The sequence below is a fragment of the Lathamus discolor genome, chromosome 4 (assembly GCF_037157495.1).
Source record: "Lathamus discolor isolate bLatDis1 chromosome 4, bLatDis1.hap1, whole genome shotgun sequence".
Taxonomy (NCBI): domain Eukaryota; kingdom Metazoa; phylum Chordata; class Aves; order Psittaciformes; family Psittacidae; genus Lathamus; species Lathamus discolor.
In genome coordinates, this window is record NC_088887.1 from 89,285,182 (window position 1) to 89,300,153 (window position 14,972).

The window sequence follows — 14,972 nt, forward strand, 5'->3', positions numbered from 1 at the left end:
TATGGCTGAGGGTATGAAAATTAAATACACAAACTATTTGAAAAGTAGACTTTCCTGTATTATTCAACCATGTAAATTTCCAAAATCAGTGACCACATACTGAAATAGCATTTTTTATTGCTATATAGTGCCTGAAACACAATGTTTATTACAAGTTTGGGTAGTAGATGTCAGCTGCATGTATTCAGTTTGTCATTTGTTTCTCAAGGTCACCAGAACGAGGACAGAAAGCTATTTGCATACTTCACTTATAGGGTAGCTCAGAACATACAATTCTCAGTACATTCTGGGACTCAGAGGCCCATCCCACTTCACTTCTGTAAGATGAAAGAGCTGCACATATTTCTAGAAAATCATTCTCTGCCTCTGGCAGAAGCCTTTGATAAGTGCTTGGATATTGTACTGAAAAGTAATATGCCACTTTCTGCAGAACTGTCAAGTCTTTTTGTTTGTTTGTTTGAAGAAACCATGAGAAGTTCAACAAAGAAACTTAAAATTTGTATTACCCATGAGAAAGGAGGTCAACCAGCCATATCCTGTCTGAGGAGCTGCAGAGTTTCAACCCTGATAAATTACTTTTGCCACCAAAGATGAAGCTGATTGTAGAGCTAGTCCCAAAACTATTCCTAAACTGGAGTTGCTTTACACTCATGTACTTGGCCCAGATGCTATTTTTCTATCAGAGCTCAAGTGGAAGATTTCAGACTGGGTTTATTCTGAGTGAGAAATCATGTGCTGTAGTTAGTGAGCACTGCAACACAATATAAAGCTATTCTGAAAAATTCAACAAAGCAATTTGTTTAGATCACTGGTGATCCAATCAACAGTGACGTGCCAGAAAATGAGTATAAGGCATCGATCTACTTTCATTACATTTTCATAGAAGAAAAAAAAAAAAATAACCACCACAAACCAAAACAATAAAAAAAAAACCAGTTAAATCATTAGAATTTGTATCCACCCCCGAATCAAACACCTGAATTCCCCTTTTACGAAGGCAAACAAGAAATTCTTCTTATCATAAAGGTGAAATATCTTCCAGTTGTGGAACAATATTGCAAAACAGCACCAGTGTCATTTAAGCTTTTTTGTCTTGAAAATTCCTTTGAGACAAATTTCTCAGTGAAGTGCAAAAGCACTGTCTGTAAGTATATAGATAAACACCCATACATAGACTGTACATTAGCACCCAATAAAAGGTGTGCTAGGCAGTTAAAAGTGTGCTGCTGGAGACCACTTAGTAAGTGAACTTGAAGTAACACATCTGAAATTGAATAAAACACAAAAATACTTTTCACCTGCAAGAAATAATACCCTTTTTCCCTTACTGTCAATTCATAACTTTAGATAAGTTTTGAAACAAACAAAAAAACAAGTGAAAAAGATGAAGTATTTCTGCAGACTTTAATGAAATTGTTAACATTTTCCACTACTTTTGATAAAATATGAAATTCAAAGCAGAACAAGTTCAACATTTTAAAAAACTTGCAATACTATTCTTCTATATCCAAGAAAACAGTTTCAAGAATTAACAATACAACAATGCGTACTTTTTATTTCCTTAATGAGAAATACTACAGCTTTTTTCTCGTTGTTAATATTTAGAAGAACATTTTATTTACAAAGTAGAGTTTAGCCTTATTTTTTTTTAATGAAAAAAAAACACAAAAAATTTTTAGTCCATGTGTATTTATGTGGATATGTTTGTCTGTGTTTCCGTTTGCCAATTTCAATAAAATTTCTGAAATGAGTGCATATACTTATGTTCCTACAAGTTCTTGGAAAATTTATAAAGATTTTCTCACTAGCGAGTAAGGTTTGATTTTTCCCAAGAATACCACTAAACCTTTCCTTAAACCTTTCTTTTTTATCAGATTAATCACTAAGGTTTATATTTAGCAAGTGGATCTGTTAGGAAGGAAAAAAAAATGATTTCAATAATTTTTGATCAATTTGAACAATTTTAAAGAAAGCCTACAATGTAGAGAAATGAGGAAATAATGAAGCCAAGTACTGAAGATGTCAATGCAGAGAGACTAACAATGTAAGGATAAAGAGACTAGCAAGTGATGAAGGAATGAAAAGAGAATTAATTAACAAGAAAACTAGAAGAAAAAAAATTAAAGTGATCAGATTAAAAATTTATGATACTGTTGTGAAAAAAACACATTTTCTGCCTCTTTATCTAAAAATGTGCCTCTTTGCTCATGGTATTCAATTAAAAAATATTGATAGGTAAGTAGAAGTATTCCTAAGTATTCAGATCATTCTACTGAAAGTCAAACAAGGGATATACATCTAGAGAAAAGCAAATATCTTTAGCTCTCATTTTCATTGAACTAGTTAGTTTTGCTTTTTAAAAAACACATTAAATCTCTAAAATATTTCAATAAAAATTATTTTGCACAATTTCTTTTTCAATATAGGTAGTGGTTTTGGACAAGACAGTATTATTCTTTGATGCAACTATCCATATGTTCCTTATCATGAAGTTATGATGGCGTAGTTAGAGCTCTATTGCTAGTGTTGACCAAAGAGATGTCAATCTTGGTAGGGGAAAATGAGTATATTCTGAGAAAAATGTCACCTCGTTTAGAATTTTAGCGAACTGGACTGGGTGATCTTTAAAGTTCCCTTCCAACCCAAACTGCTGCATCAGTCTATGATAAGTTTCTGTTCTGATCACTCCAGGTTGCAATGTAAAATTTTAGAATAGACTATTTTAGCTCAGGGGATTATATAAAATCCTCTAGCCACTTACTGTGAGTAAATGAACATCTTATTTTGTTGATAAATATGATGCTTTCCTGTATAAACAAACAGCTGATTTACAAACTCTTTCCAATTTTGCTACTAACTGTAGAAAAAGTAACAACTATGTTTTTATCTTAAAATTTTGACTGTTAAAGATCAGATTAAAAATGAAGAGATGTTTGATAAACTCATTACTTCATTTGATCAATTACTTGTGTTTTCTATCTGAAATTATGCAAAAACTGTAGCTTAATTTTTATACCAGAAACACACACACGCACACACAAATGTCATATATAGCTTTTAAAAAACAGCACTACGTAAGTTGACACTGCATGGAATAAGCAAACACTGCTTATTCGTCTTATGAATAGTAAGGAAACATCATGTTATTCCCAAGGACCGGCTTCCCAGAACAAGTGTAACAATCATCAACCTTATTTGGAGTCATACTTCTGGAATATGTGCATTTAATATAATAAATAATTTCCACATATTCATCCAGGTAAGCATGTTTCTATTCTCACACAAACATTAATTGCATTTCTCTGCCCTGGCCTTTAGGAACCACACCTTTTTATGTTTTTTTTTTAGCCTGTTGAAATTTTTGGCATTGATGCTTCTTGCTTTCTACATTTCTATTTTAATAGGTAAAACACTTACCAAGTAAGTAGTATTGTTAAAGGTTGGATAAATTCATTACTGCTGTCTCAGTTGAAAGACTATGATCCATACATATCTCAAAGAATCATAGAATCATAGAATGGTTTGGGTTAAACCCAAGACCTGAAAGATCATCTAGTTCCACACCCCTTGCAATGGGCAGGAACACCTTCCACTAGACCAAGTTGCTCAAAGATCCATCCAATCTGACCTTGAACATTTCCAGGGCTGGAGCATCCGCATCAAAATCAACATCAAACACTGATAACCAATGGTTTATTGTAAAGAAATTGGTGCAAAATAAGAAACCAGAAGAAAAGAATTTGAAGGCATGATGGAAAAACGGTGGGATAGCTCCTATGACTGCAGTTCTGGAATGGAAGATGATAAGCTCTACAGGAAAGACAGCTGAGGCAGACAGGGAAGGGGTGTAACTATTTATGTCAAATGTTGAAAAGTATGGAACTGTGCTGGAGATGGATGATGGACAACCTGAGAGTTTGTGGGCTAGGGTCAAAGGGATAACTGTGATGGGGGCATCAGATGTATTCTACCTGGACTTGTGCAAAGCGTTCGACACTGCCCTGCACAACATCCTTGTCTCTAAATTGGAGAGACATCAATTTGACGGATAGACTGCCCGCTGTATAAGGAACTGACTGGATGGCTTCACACAGACAGCTGTGGTCAATAACTCAAGGTACAACTTAAGATGGGTGATGTGGTGTCCCTCAAGGGTTGGTGTTGGGAGCAGTCTTGTTCAACATCTTTGTCAGTGACATGCTCAGTGGGATTGGGTGCACCCTCAGCAAGTTTTCCGAAAACACCAAGCTTGTGTGGTTCGGTTGATATGCTGGAGGGAAGGAATGCCATCCAGAGGGACCTCAACATGCTTGAGAGGTGGGCCAATGCCAACCTGATGTAGTTCAACAAGGCCGAGTGCAAGGTCCTACACCTGGGTCAAAGCAATCTCAGGCACAGCTAAAGATTGGGCAAAGAAGAGATTCAGAGCAGCCCTGCAGAGAAGGACTTGGGGGTGCTGGTCGATGAAAAACTGAACTTGAGGCAGCTCCAGTGTGCACTCGCAGCCCAGAAAGACAACCATATCCTGGGCTGCATCAAAAGGACCGTGACCAGCAGGTCAAAGGAGGTGATCCTGCCCCTCTACGCTGCTCTTGTGAGACCTCACCTGGAGTATTGTGTGCAGTTCTGGTGTCCTCAACATAAAAAGGACATGGAACTGTTGGAACAACTCCAGAGGAGGACCATGAGGATGATCAGGGGACTGAAGCACCTTCCATATGAAGATAGGCTGAAAAAGTTGGGGCTGTTCAGCCTGGAGAAGAGAAGGCTGAATGGAGACCTCATAGCAGCCTTCCAGTATCTGAGGCAGACCTACAAGTATGCTGGAGAGGGACTTTTCTTCAGTAACTGTAGCACAGTCTGTAGGTTATCCATTTTCCCCCTCTTGAAAATGGGGGTTATGTTTCCCTTTTTCCATTCATTGGGAACTTCACCTGACTGCCATGATTTTTCAAATATGATAGACAGTGGCTTAGCAACTTCATTTGCCAGCTCCTTCAGGACCCACGGGATTTACATTCATTTAACTTTCCTCCCCATCCCTCCCTGAGTGGGGGAAGGATGAATGGGGGAAATGAACAAGCGGCTGCATGGTTCCAAGTTGCCGGCTGGGCTTAAACCATGACAATACAATTAACCAAAGACCTCCTTATCTAGTTAAAGATGGATTTTAATTTTAAAAAAGTTTATGTGCAATTAACTGTCATTTGCTGTCATTTCCCAGGCTTGAGCATATCTTGGTCAATGGTGTACCTCTAGGAAATAGGAGAAAACCCTGTGTTATGTCGCCAATTGCAGAATACACATAGTTTAATTCCTGATGACTGTAATGCAGAACTCACACATTTCACTTTGTGAATGAGGAAAAAATTTCACAATGAAAACAATCAGCTATTGGAATAATCTCCCTAGGGACGTGGTAGATTCCCCAGTGTTGGATACTGTTAAGATTCATCTGGACACGGTGCTGGGCCATCTTGTCTATACCATGTTTTTGCAGAGAAATGTTGGAGCAGATGATCCTCGAGGTCTCTTTTAACTTGGTGTTCTAAGATTTTATGATGGTTTTTGGTTTTAAAACTGGATTTTATGTTGGTCCTTTTTGTTTTCATCCTTTTTTTTTTTCCAGAACACGTCTGAAATCTCAAAAATTCTTATAAAATGGAGCATCCATCTTTCATAAGGCTCCAGATCTAAGCCAGTTTGTACAACACATGAGATCAAATTAAGTGTATGTAATCAGTACTTTTGGACCTTGACTCTAGGAGTCACTAGAACAGATAATATACTGTAATGAACATATTCTTTATAAGGTATTTGATTTTTACATCTTATATTAACTAGGTAATTAAATGAATATTCAAGTACATATATTAACAACAAGCACTCAGAGTATTAAAAAATATCTTTCCAGAGGAAAAAAAAACACCCAATAGTTGGCAATGTGCCTGTTTTTTTTCACTGTTTCTATTTACATAACATACAGTAAGCAGCAAGTGTGAATAAAATGCTTACGCTTGGATTCAAACCACTGTAGCACTTAATATTATTTATTGTTGACAAAATGAGTATTAGAAAAGAAAAAAAGAAAGACAAAAAAATCTGACTGAACATCTTTTGTTCAAGTCCCAGCTCCATTAAATCTTACAGACAGAACTTCCTTTGTGGAAAATTTATAATTCCCACTTTCCTCTTTAAAACAGTAGGTGTCCCTTACATGAGTTATAACTCTTGCATAATTGGGCAGCCTAGGATTCTTTCCAAATTTTCGATGACAGGCATAATTTTTCATGAACACATCTACCATAAGTTTACGAAAATCTAAGAACAATTTTCCAGAAGAGTAGATTATGATTTATGCAAGGCCTATAAGATGTGATAGAGGAAACCATGTCTTTTTCTTTTTATCCACAGATATTTCTTCTGCCAGTCTGCACTTTATAAACCTACTAATAATATATATCATAGGCATCTTTCTGTTATTTGTTTCCTTATACACTACTGGTTTATTGATGAAAACTTGTAGTTTCATATGGAAAACATATGTCCATTTGGAAAAGAGCACTCTATATTGCTCCAAATAAAAGTCTATTCTCTGAATAAACTATTTTTTCCCATACTCATTTGGCAAGACAAACAGTAAAACCAGATTTTGGTAGCTGTGTTGTTGTTCATAGGTATAAGTCAAACTCTACTATGACCAACAGGAACACTCCTGTTGCTCTGAGCTGACATGGAAGCTGGATTTGTTTTCATGGTGACATCATGGTTCAGCTTTCAGAAAACAGTAAGCAATATAAGTCCTTATTCCTGTGTTACCTATACTATTTCAAAGAAAACTCACTTACTACTTTGGCTTTTGGATGTCCAGAAACCAGCTAAGCAAGAAGTTAACTAGGTGTAACTAGGTGCAACTGAGGTTCAAGTGAAAACAGAAGGATTTTGGACACTGAGAAAATTAGTCAGAGACTAACTTATCTGTATCTGAGATTATGAACTCTCTCCTGGCTTTAGGTGCCTGATTTTATATGAGAAAACAAAGGTTAGTGGCTGTCTGTATACTGTGGAGAAAATGCTTTCTGTGTCTTTGTGTTCAGCCCTAATTCAAGCTTCATGTACTAGTCATTGATAATTAGGAAGGTATTATCTTCAACAAATTTTCTACTCTTTAACTGATTCTGAGGTTTGTACAATCAAAATGTAATACAAAACTTCTGGCTGTTCTGCAGGGGTCCTTGCACTAAACTTAAAGACATTTACTGCCTTATCCTGGTGAGATAGAAGGTGGGAAAGCTGGATATCCTTGATGACGAGTGGCTTCACTGAAGACTGTAGCTGATCATCATGTTAGGTTAAAACAGTGGGATCTATTCAATCCCTTTATGATTAACGTTAGTCGATAATGTGGCAGATGGAACAATAATCTAAGATAAGAGAGAAGACTCAGATGTTTATGAGATCAAAGATCACCCTTACCTAAGAATAAGTATTCCTCATCTACTGCTCCGCTTAGACATATATCAGCTCTGGGCAGATCCCCTAGGATTAGAGGCTGGAAAATGTGATGCCTCTCTACAAAAAGGACAGAAAGGAAGGCTCAGGAAACTACAGGCCTGTCAGCCTGACCTCAATTCTGGGGAAGGTCATGGAGTAGATGATCCTAAGTGACATCGTAAAGCACATGCAGGAAAATGGAGGGATCAGGCCCAGTCAGCACTGGTTCATGAAGGGCAGGTCCTGCTTGACCAACCTGATCTTCTATGATAAGGTGACCTGCCTGGTTGATGAGGGAAAGGCTGTGGATATTGTCTGTTTGGACTTTAGTAAAGCTTTTGACACTGTTTCCCACAGTCTTCTCCTGGAGAAACTGGCTGCTCATGGCCTGGGTAGGTGTATTGTTTGCTGGGTTGGAAAATGGATGGATGGCAGAGCCCAGAAAAGTGGTGGGAAATAGTGTCACATCTAATTGGCAACCAGTCACTAGTAGTATACCTCAGTGCTCGATATTAGGGCCGGTGTTGTTTAATATCTTCATTGATAATCCGGATGAGTAAATTTGTGCATGACAACAAGTTGGCTGGGAGTGTTGACCTGCTGAAGGGCAGGAAGGCTCTGCAGAGGGATCCGGACAGGCTGGATCAATGGGCTGTGGTCAGTGGTACCAGGTTCAACAAGGCAAAGTGCCGGGTCCTGCATCTGGGCCACAACATGAAATGCTACAGGCTTGGGGAAGAGTGGCTAGAAAGCTGCTCAGTGGAAAAAGACCTGGGGGTGTTGATTTATGGAGCTGAACATGAGCCAGCTTGTGCCCAGGCAGCCAAGAAAGCAAATGACGTCCTGGCCCGTGTCAGCAATAACATAGCCAGCAAGGCCAGGGCAGTAGTCATCCCCCTGTACTGCATTGGTAAGGCTGCACCCCAAATCAGGTGCTCAGTTCTGGGCCCCTCACTACAAGAAAGATATTTTAGTGCTGGAGAGGGTCCAGAGAAGGGCAGAAAAACTGGTGAAGGGTCTGGAGCACAAGTCCTGTGAGGAATGGCTGAGGAAACTGGGGTGTTTAATCTGGAGAAGAGAAGACTTGGGAGAGACTTTTTCACTCTCTACAACTACCATAAAGGTGGTTGTAATGAGGTGGGGTCGGTGTCTCTTCCCAAGTAACAAGTGATATGACAAGAGGAAACACCCTCAAGCTGCATCAGGAGAGGTTTAGACTGGATATTGGGAAAAATGTCTTCACAAACAGTGTGCTCAGGCATTGGAGCAGGCTGCCCATGGAAGTGGTGGAATCACCATCCCCGGAAGTGTGCAAAAAACGTGTACATGAGGCCCTTGGGTATATGGTTTAGTGCTGGTCTTGGCAGTGTGGGGTAAAGGCTGGGCTTGATGATCTTAAAGGTCCTTTCCAACCTAGCTGATTTGATGATTCTGTGATCATCATATTGTTAGATGAGTTACCGCTGGCAGCTTTCAGCTTTTTCTTTAGGAGTTACAATTTATTTAGTAAAAAATGCTTTCTTCTAGCATGAAATAGAAAGTAAAAATATAGTCATGATGCTTGATTTTGTTACCTAAAAGCAGACTTGGATAGATCTGAAATACCTAATGACAAAATTAATAATTAGAAAGCCAACTTTTCATCAGGCACCCCACCTTTGGGTCACATATATTTGTGTATTGCTGTCACACTGAATCAGTACCTTCAACATCTACATTTCTATGTTGAAACATAATATGGTCTGAGGAGCTACATGCCATCAGCAAGGATCATTTCATGATGATTTCATGATGATTTATTTGACAATGTATATACTTTAGGGGGGGGTAACTGTTTTCTATGATATACCCAGTATTTGTTACCCCTCAGGAGCTCTCTCTGGCTGTAAATACTTCAGTTAACTTCTCTTGGTCTTGATTTGCCTAGCAGTAAAAAAGGGAGATATAGAACCATAGTAAGAGATATAATACTTTAAAGAATCATCAATGTGTATGTATCAATATTTTAATCAATTACATGATCATGGAATAAGGGAATTTTAGCCATATGGAATATAGGTGAAGGTATGAGAAAATTTGTTGGTTTTTTTTTTTTGTTTGGTTTGTCTTTTTAAAAGTTTTTTTGCTTAACTTTGCAGACAAAACACTTCTGACCTAGTTGGAGTTAACTATAATTTTTATGACAAATAAATATTTTTTATGACAAATAAATTAAGTCTCATTATGATTATAATTTACTGTTCAGAGAGTTTCCTTTAGACTGGCTTCAAGTTGTTTATCATTCAGTAGAGCTGATTTGACATCAATTCTAAATGCCATAACAAACATGTAATTTAAAACACGGTTGACCAGGGTGACTTGAAGTATGTTCAACCTGAATATATTCAGAGGTCTAACAAAATTATTCTCAGACTGTTTTCTACTGCATTGTCGTGGTTTAAACCCCACTGGCAACAAGAACCATGCAACCATTCACTCACCCCACCCCAACTTCCTCACCTCGTTCCTGGAGGGATGGGGAGGAGAATCGAAAGAATAAAACTCCCATGGGTTGAGATAAGAACAGCCCAGTAACTAAGTATTGTGGTTTAAATACAACCACAAAGCTCATTCACTCACTCCCCCTTCTTCTTGCCCTCCCACTGCCCCGGGAGGGACGGAGAGGAGAATCAAAAAGAATGCAACTCCCACGGGTTGAGATAAGAACAGTTTAGTAACTAAGGTATAACACAAATCACTACTGCTACCACCAATAATAATAATGATAAAGGAAATAACAAGAGGAAAGAATACAACACCTCAACACCAGCTGACCATTAACTTGCCCCACTCCCCCCAGCCGAGCACTGACCGATACCTCATCCAACCCTGCAGTGAACTAGCCCTTCCGGGTAACTCTCAGTTACATCCTGGGCATGACACGCTGTGGTATGGAATACCTCTTTGGCTAGTTTGGGTCCGGTGTCCTGTCTCTGCTTCCTCCCGGCCTCCCCTCCTCCCTGGCAGAGCATGAGACTCACAAAGTCCTTGGTCGGAGTAAACATTACTGAGCAGCACCTAAATACATCAGTGTTATCAGTGCTGTTCCCAGGCTGAAAGTCAAAACCACAGCACTGCACCAGCTACTAAAGAGGAGAAAAATCACTGCTACTGCTGAACCCAGGACATGGATATAAAATTAGTAACAAAATAAATAAATAAGATTAAGAAATAAGTGACTGAGCTACCTTAATTCATCAGGAAAAGCTCTAAGGTAAATTAAAAATCATGCCCCCCACCCCACCCCCCCACCCCCCAAAAAAAAAAGAAATCTGCATCAAACTGCTTTTTAATCCTTTAATTGTGCCTGAGTATACTATAATTTCTCGGTTTTTTTTTTCTGGGGCATTCCAACAGAAAAAAACCTTTCAAAATCATATGTGCAAGTTAATATATGCATTTGTATGTGTCATCATAAAGGAGTTTTAGTTCAGAATAATTTCCTAATATTTCTAACACAAAAGTGGAAAAAGTCTGTGTGAAAAGATACTTAGCAGATGTAAATCTGTCACATATAATCTATAAAACATTATATCAGTGACAGGGCCCTTGTTGATAAAATGAGCTGTGTCTGCTCAGGCTTAGGCTAACTGTCCCAGTTCTGCCAATTATAAGGCGACAAAGTTAATTCCCTTAAAGTCAGTGCTCTGAAATACATTACCGTATTACCAATAAAAACCATTCAAGTCTCTAGTCCCTGGAAAGTGACAGAATTAAGAATATTTGAATTCTGTGTCAAGGACTGGATTTTGAAGTTATTATTAAATGCCCTTTGGGAGTTTTAAAACTTGGAGACTGACTGTGACATGTCCCCTTACTGGGAAATCCCACCCTTCCTTGTTTCATTTAAAGGCAAGTGATAAAATAGCATATGTTGACTCACAAGCTGAAGGTTTTTTCTCCTGTCATTATGAAGGACTATGATTCCAAAGATATAGATCTTAAAGAAAACATTAAGGAAAAGAAAATCAATTGAGACACTTAAATCTTCAATTTCTGTTAAGTTCACATAAACCTACTGTTTCATGTTTCTGCAAATCAGTGAATAAGATTCTACCACCAGCCTTAGCTGTCCTAGATATCTCAGTTATCACTGTGCTGATACACGGCGTTTTGAACTACAAAGAAAAGGAAGATCATTAAGGATTTGATAGAGTATACGGACTATCTTATTTCAAAATTTACTTCTACATATAATACATTTTTCTTAGGTGTTATAGATCCTTTGGTCAAGCTTTGGACTAAATCAGAATTGAAGTAAAGGGGAAAAGTGACTGCTAGGGTCAGGATGAATAAAGAATAATGAGAAAGCTAATGCAGGTAGGAAAGATGTAAGATTTTGGGAATGAGGACAGACTTGTGAAGAAAATAGAGGAAAAGAAGAGGATCAGTATGGCTATGATGAGATAATGGCAAAAGACAAAAGTGATTTGTATAGATGCTTTTTAGCAAACAAATCAGAGAAGTGAATATTAAGAAGCAAGGAGGGTGAGGAAGAAAATGTTGAAACATAAGAAATGATCCAGTTGAATATAAACAAAATTGGGTCTTTATCACAAACTAAAACTTTTTTCTATAGATGTCAAAGAAAGTGGGAAACTACTGTGATTACTTGCAATGTATTCATTTTGGTAAGGATGAAGAAATAAATCTAGTCCTTTATGACTTCGGTGTAGCATAGAAGACAATGATTTGAACAGGTGAAAAAAATGTTCCTCTTATAATTATTTAGGTATGTACTTTGTCATGTGTACAGATATTCACATAAGTGTGAATTCAGGTAATTAGCAGACATATATGTAGAGAACTAACAATACTTTGCAGAAATAGTTCAAGTTATTCACTATATGTATGTGGTTACGCATATATTCTACAAAATGTCAGAAGTTTATTTTATTCTGTGAAGTTAGGAACTCAAATTAGCATTCAAATGTGACCAACCATACAACAGACCTAGAGGCACTAAGAAACTACAGACTAGATGTGCCAAGAAGCCAGATGCTGCCTTTGGAATAATATTTTTCAGGCCTTGACATCAGAACTCTGTGATGCCATCCAAATGATTCCTATACCCTATAAAAGCCGTTTTCTTCACACGACATACTAGCCATATTAACTATCCAGCTAACTAATCACAGAATCACAGAATCACAGAATCCCAAGGGTTGGAAGGGACCTAAAAAGATCATCTAGTCCAACCCCCCTGCAAGAGCAGGGTAACCTACAGTACATCACACAGGAACTTGTCCAGGCGGGCCTTGAATATCTCCAGTGTAGGAGACTCCACAACCCCCCTGGGCAACCTGTTCCAGTGCTCTGTCACTCTTACAGTAAAGAAGTTCTTCCTGATGTTAACGTGGAACTTCCTATGCTCCAGTTTACACCCATTGCCCCTTGTCCTATCACTGGATATCACTGAAAAAAGCCTAGCTCCATCATCCTGACACCTACCCTTTACATATTTGTAAACATTGATGAGGTCACCCCTCAGTCTCCTCTTCTCCAAGCTAAAGAGACCCAGCTCCCTCAGCCTCTCCTCATAAGGGAGATGTTCCACTCCCTTAATCATCTTTGTGGCTCTGCGCTGGACTCCTTCAAGCAATTCCCTGTCCTTCTTGAATTGAGGGGCCCAGAACTGGACACAATATTCCAGATGCGGCCTCACCAAGGCTGAGTAGAGGGGGAGGAGAACCTCTCTTGACCTACTAACCACTCCCTTTCTAATGCACCCTAAGATGCCATTTGCCTTCTTGGCCACAAGAGCACATTGCTGGCTCATGGTCATCCTCCTATCCACCAGGACCCCCAGGTCCCTTTCCCCTTCACTACTTTCCAGCAGGTCAACCCCCAACCTGTACTGGTACATGGGGTTGTTCTTCCCCAGATGCAAGACTCTACACTTGCCCTTGTTAAATTTCATCAAGTTTCTCCCCGCCCAACTCTCCAGCCTGTCCAGGTCTCGCTGAATGGCAGCACAGTCCTCTGGTGTGTCAGCCACTCCTCCCAGTTTTGTGTCATCAGCAAACTTGCTGAGGGTGCACTCAGTTCCCTCATCCAGGTCATTGATGAAAATATTAAACAGCACCGGTCCCAGCACCGACCCCTGAGGAACTCCACTAGTCACAGACCTCCAGCTAGATTCTGCGCCATTGACCACAACTCTCTGCCTTCTTCCTTTCAACCAGTTCTCGATCCACCTCACTACTTGATCGTCAAGCCCACACTTCCTTAGCTTATCTATGAGGATGCTGTGGGAGACAGTATCAAATGCCTTACTGAAATCAAGAAAAACTACATCTACCGCTCTACCATCATCCCTCCACCTAGTCACTTCCTCATAGAAGGCTATAAGGTTGGTCATACATGACTTCCCCCTCATAAAACCATGTTGGCTGTTCTTAATGACCCCCTCATCCTTGATATGCCTAGTGATGGAGTCAAGAATAAGTTGTTCCATCACCTTTCCAGGGATGGAGGTAAGGCTGACCGGTCTATAATTACCCGGGTCCTCCTTCTTGCCCTTCTTATAGATTGGTGTGACCTTTGCCATCCGCCAATCCTCAGGCACCTCGCCCGTTTCCCACGACTTACCAAAGATGATGGAAAGTGGCCTAGCAATGACCTCCGCCAGCTCCCTCAGCACCCGTGGGTGCATTCCATCCGGACCCATCGATTTACAGATGTCCAGATTGCATAGCTGATCCCTAACCCAATCCTCATCTACCAAAATAGATGAGGGTTAAGTTACAAGAAATCTCTTTGAAATAATCGTACAAGAAAGAAAATGCACACACTTATAATACACGAGACTGTTCTTTTAAAATGACGCTTCAGTCAACAGGATGGACATGTGAAAGTTTAAAGATGGTAATTTTTCTCTGTGCTCCATAAATCTTTTTTGTTTTCTCTTTCTAATAAAGTGCAAATAACTCTTATGAAGACAAGCTAATTGCACATAAACATTGGTTTATATTATTTCCATGGTGAATGACCTGCTTTCTTACTACAGAAATTTGAGGTCTACTGATTAGGTAGCTACTGGGGTAATGGGAGTTTTGCTCTTATTTCAAGACGCTTGAGATTAGAACTTTAAGCTCTCACTGTAAGATTTCTCTGGGCTTAATTTTTTGTATACTTTTATGATCTTTATTGAGTATGTTCTATAGAACTGAAGGCATAGCAAAGCCCCATTGGAAGTTCCAGATAAAACAAGGGGGCAGAATGTAAAAGAAGGTAAAACTGGTCCAGCTGCAGCTGTGTGAGTGAAAGGATCTTGTTATTCTCCTTCCCTCTCCCAGCTTCTCATCTCCCATCCCCAGGAATGCTGCATGATTGCTCCCTAAAATATTTCAGTTCTGTTTTGAAAACCTGCTTTATATATATATATATATATATATATATAATTTTTTTTTTTTTACTGCAAAAAAGGTCACTGAGTG